Consider the following 5,687-nt stretch of genomic DNA (forward strand, 5'->3'; position numbering starts at 1 on the left):
ATATATGTGTTAATAGTGAGGAAGTTAAGTAGAAAAAAAGGACACTACTTGACATAAATTATCTCTTGGTGCATTGGTTATGTGCTTGATTTTGCTCTAAGATCAGGTCAAAGGTTCGAACCTCAACTAGCGCATCTTTTTTATAAATATTTGAGAGAATCTATGTGGTTAAAAATTGTGATGAAATAGAATTTAATTTAGGACTTTTTCTATCTTAAGACTCAACAAAACCAATAGATTAAAACTATTTCTTGTCTAGAAGTATGATAATTAAAGTTATAATTCCCGTTCTTTTATAAATTTTGACACCGCTTATAAAAATTCCTGCGTATGCCCCTGCTCTGATCCACTTTAAGTGAGTTTTTGGTTTTTTTTTGTGGTCCACAATATTTGATTTTTTCAGATATTTAAGAAGGAATTAACTTTTTCTTTCGAATGTTGCCCTTGGAGTAAAGAGCCTAGAAGTAATTTGTTATATTATCAATGAGCAAATTAAGGTTAATATGGTCAATTTCATTGTTTATTAAGGTGAATTCCTTAATATGTGTGAAAAGAGCTAAAAAAGACCGGAGGAAGAAGATTTTAGTGACTCTAAATATATGGTATGATTCCAGTTCTCCACCTTGGTTTGGTAATTATGAGACAAAGGCTTCATTTACCCATCAAAGGAAGACCTGACATCTCACTAGAAAGCTGACTGCGGAATTCTCGGCCTTAATTGCTGATAAGTTATTAGTAGGTTTTTTAAACTTGTGCGCTTGCCCGTTTAAGAATTTTTTTAACGGTAACTTAAACGTAATTTAACATATATGCTTTATAGTAACTCTGAGTAGTAAAATGTAAAAGTACGTAGTTGTCGATTAGAGTGTATTTAGAAGTTTCCATATGTTGTATTTTCCGTCTGTATCTTCAGCTTTTAGTATCTTTTGACATTATGTGCAAAGCTTTCCATTTCGTAAATCGTAACCCGTGAGATTTAGACATGTTTAATTTACATTAGATTCGTTAATTAATTATCACTTCAGCTCCTTTGAAGTGTTGGGGACGGATACTAAGGCAGGCGAATATGTTTTACTGCATTTATATATGTGTATGTAGATCCGAAAGTGGAGAAATTTTTTACCTTATGATGATTTTACATAAAGAGTAGGACAGTTAAACTATACGACAACTTTTACTCCCTCCTGTTTCAAATATTTATTCGTATTGGAAGTTGCATTTCCCCCCAAGATATCTCATTTAATTTTAGAAAAAATAGGAGTATTTGTTTATTTTTTGGCTTCAAATTTACCCTTACTGTTCCAATTCTAAAGTTGTGCATGATAATGTTGAAGAGCAAAGAGTTGTGCATGTTTTACCAAAATGAGTAACGCTATTAGATATCTTTCTTATGATGTGTAAAAATGTTTAATAACGCACACTACAAATGTAGCCTCAATTTAGTTTGGTGTTTCATTGCCATACAAAAATTACCTTTTCCATTAATATGTTTTTGAAACAAAAAGTGATTCTTTTAAATTTATTTATTCAACGATCACTCTTAAGTGATAAATTAAGTTGTGTTTGATGATAAATAGGTTCAGGGGCGGCCCAACGGTGTTTGAGGCCTAAATCCAAACTTAAATGAGGGGCCCTAAGTTTTTCGGTATTAAAAACTCATTTAGTAAAACTTTATTTAAAGTTTATTTTTTTAGTTTTTTGAGATTTAAATTATTAATAATTTATTTATAATCGATTTCTTGACTAGAATTATAAATAAATAAAAAGATGATACATATACTTACAAACAAAAGATATCAAAAAATAACAAATTCTAGATGCAAAGTAATAAGAAAAGTACGGAACAATTGAACCTGGTTTAACAAACAGTTATAGATAACTTGATATTACTTTTGTTGCTTCAATATTTTTGGTGCAATGCCGAGAAAGCTTGACAAAAAGGAATATTGCAGTTGCTTTTTGCTATCTTACTTATATTTTATGAGATAGTGGACTTGTAAAGAAAGACAAAATAATCAAAGTAATACAGGCTTCGTGATAATGATGATAGTGTATAAAGGAGTCATGAAACATATTCACACCTAAAGTTTAGAGCTGAATTCCAAAAGTAATTATTCATATTACCAAATTATCTCTTTCTTTTTTTTCAAAAAAAATATTTTTTTTTGATATATTAGATATTTTTAAAAAAAAATTATCATATGCAACTATTTAATATTAGAAAATTTTAAACCCCATAAATACGGGGCCTCAGGGGTTGAGTTGCCTTACCATCGAACCTCCCTCGAATAGGTCCATATCCTTGTTAAGCGTAGCTCGATGGAGAAAGGAGTAAAAGATAATGGTTATTACTTATTACTAGAGAAAACAAAATTAAAAAGGCTAGCTGGATGGACTTCCTCATATATCTCTTTTCAAATTAAAGTAAGATTTAAGACACGATTATCAAAGCTTGTAGTCTAGTGGAGTGAAATTGTTTATCCAAATATTGAAGTACCGAAGAATCTAAACTAAAATACCAAATTAATTTAGTCCGTTCTGTTTTTTATTTTTTATTTTGGGAGTTTAGGGATGTTCAAACCAAACCAAAAAATCGCATCAAATCGAAAAGTCAAATCAAATCGAATAAAAAATCCGACTAGGTTTGGTTTGATTTGATTTGGTATTGAATAAAAAACCCGAACCAAACCGACATATAAACATATAATTTATATATATATATATTTAAGACTTTATATTGAATTTTTTTTAAAAAAAATATAAAAATATTTGGGATCCTCTCATGGGATGTAATATTTAATAGAAATATAAAGTAGTGCATTATTTACTTTAAATAATGTGTTGTATCATTTTCTTATCAAGTGTTAATGAAATGCGTCAATCATCTCTTTGTTCTTCCATATTCATGTGTCAAGATTTCTTATATCTTTTTCGAATTTAAAATGGTATTTTAATAATTTAAATTTAAATAGAACATATCATTATTTAGGTATCATGTTGATTTTTATATTTAATTATTAAATTCGGTTACCCTTGAAAGCGTACATTAATGAAAAATTATTGTACCAAAGTCGACTAAGAAAATAACTATTATGTAATCATGTGTTACTAAAAAATTCTCTCATTAGAATATTTTGATAGATCTATGTTTGTCAAGTTTTTTAACTTTTACTAAACATATATTCACTTATCAAAACTTTATCTATAACTTTAATAAAGTAAGATTGAAATAATATTCATGTAACAAAAAAATCCAATAAAACCAAACCAATTCAAACCGATATAGTTGGTTTGGTTTGTTTTGATCAAAACCGAACCAACCTGGTCCATGTACACCCCGAGCGTAGATTCTCATTGTTTCCATTTTTTTCTCTTTTATCTCTACCCCTGTAGTAGAAATTCTTTTTCTCAGAAAGGTGTGGCCCAGTGTGGTCCAAATTTGATTGGATTCTGAAGGATCTAAGCGAGCCCATATACGGACTTAAGCGTGACACTCCTTTTTCACTAAAGCAAACAGCAATTTTCGGTCCAGCTTTTAATGGGCCTTACGCCTATCACAAGGCAGTCCAAACAGGACCAAACTTAACATCAAAAGTAGGAAAATGCGATCGAATTTACTGTTTACTTTTTCTAATCAGTATACATAAACTATATAATGATTACACACAATTATATACATATTATACATAAATTATACAAATATTATATAATCGCCATCTATTTTAAATTTAAGCGCTTGAGTAGGCGGCTATTTAAGTTAATTCTTCTTGCTTTTTTTAATTGCACTGTCTCCACCACTTTTTCCTCGTACAGCTAACATACCTTGTCGCCGTTGTCATTTTCATTTGTTCCCTAAAACAAGTCATATATGATGGTAAAATAGCAAGTTTCTTCAGCTTCATATTTGATCATATTATGTCCCAATCTGTTTGATGGAGCGCTGCACGAGCCATGGGTTGGTACTGTTGCTGAAAACTGGTAGGCTTGGCCCAAGCTAGATGTTGACCACTACACCCACTTTAACTTATGTAATGTTTTCACACATATGAACATTTTAATGAACGTCTCTAGCCATTTATTTAAGACTAACAATGTTTTTCAAACTAAAACTTATAATTCGGTCTTAAATGCCACAGGGCTCGTTTGGTACGAGGGATAATGAATTATTAATCTCGGGACTAAATTTAAGAAGAATTTATCTCATGTTTGGTTAGTAAAAAATTTCAGAATAATTAATCCCATGATTAGTTATTTCGGGATTGTAGTATTTTTTTATCTCCATAAAAAGGTGGAATAACTAATCGCGAAATAATTAATCCCGATATAATTAATTCTGGGATAACTTCTTTCCAACCAAACGACCCCTAAAAGTATTTTTACACCGGATGTACATGCATAGTAGGTTAATAATGTTAAAATATTATTTATTCGTGAGCTACTACTTTTTCAAATGGCAAATATACTCTCGCATGACACCTCATACATACTTTAATTTGCCTAGGTTAACTTACCTAACCTGAGTAAATGAAAAATAAAAATGCAGACAATATCTTTAGAGTAAATTATTCCGAACATCTTTTAGTATTAATATATCTCAAATGTACCCTCGTATTTTAAATTTAAATATTTTGACCCCTTAAATAATGAAAGTCATATATAAATGTAATGGTGATCTTTATATTTTGAAATCAAATACTTAAACCCCCTTTATAATGGAAATCTTACACAAAACGTCGTTTAAGAATTATATCATATAGGAGATTTAAGTGATTACTTTGAAAGCATAAGTGGTGTCTCCGCAACTAATTAGAAATTAATTTAAAGATGATATATGTGTGTGCGCGCTCTTAGTATAATTTACACTTATTTTTTTCTGGTTTTTATTTGTTTTCTTGTTTAGAATATATTTTCTATCTTCCATATCATGGGTTGCACAGTGCTTTGAGGGTGTTCCATGTGGCTGGTGCAACTTTCCATTAAATTATTTAAATGAACAATAAGTTTATACTATATGATGGGAAATGCAAATAAAAATACCCAACGAACAAAACTATTTAAAATTAAGTTTTTGCATAGAAAGCCCCCAATAAACCTCGAGAGCTGGAAAAAAAGGACATACCCCATCACCGTTCACCAAGTATATCCGCGTAAAGACCAAGTCTTGAGAATTTGTTTGCTCTCTTTTGTCATTTTTATTTTTATTTTCAACATTCAATTTTCAGTACTTGCATTGGTCCAATTAACTCCGGTTTTGATTCTATGTTTGGAACAAAGTGCTCTCCGCCAAAGTTATAGCATAATTAAGAATTGAACCCCAAAATTCTAATTAAAGGATTGAAAAAGTATTTATCGCTCCACACGACCTTTAATGATATGTGATAGCACTTTATTTTGACTAACATGCATATTCCTTTTGATCTCCTCCGTATCTTCGTACCTCTTAAGTAAATATTGATTTAAAACTCTTTGAACAACAAGATTTTCAAGAAATCATTTATCTCATAAGTAGGGTCGTTAAATTTGGCTCAAGCCCAAATGATCTGCCTAATCCGTTCAAGGTTGAGCTGGTTATTGACCCGACCTTTATTGAACCTAGTCTATCTTGACCCAATCCATTTAGATTTGGACTGATTTATAGCCCAAATTGATTCATGAATAACTTTGCAAAAATATCTTACAAATAATTT

Source organism: Nicotiana tomentosiformis, chromosome 1 (assembly GCF_000390325.3).
Source record: "Nicotiana tomentosiformis chromosome 1, ASM39032v3, whole genome shotgun sequence".
NCBI classification, from domain to species: Eukaryota; Viridiplantae; Streptophyta; class Magnoliopsida; order Solanales; family Solanaceae; genus Nicotiana; species Nicotiana tomentosiformis.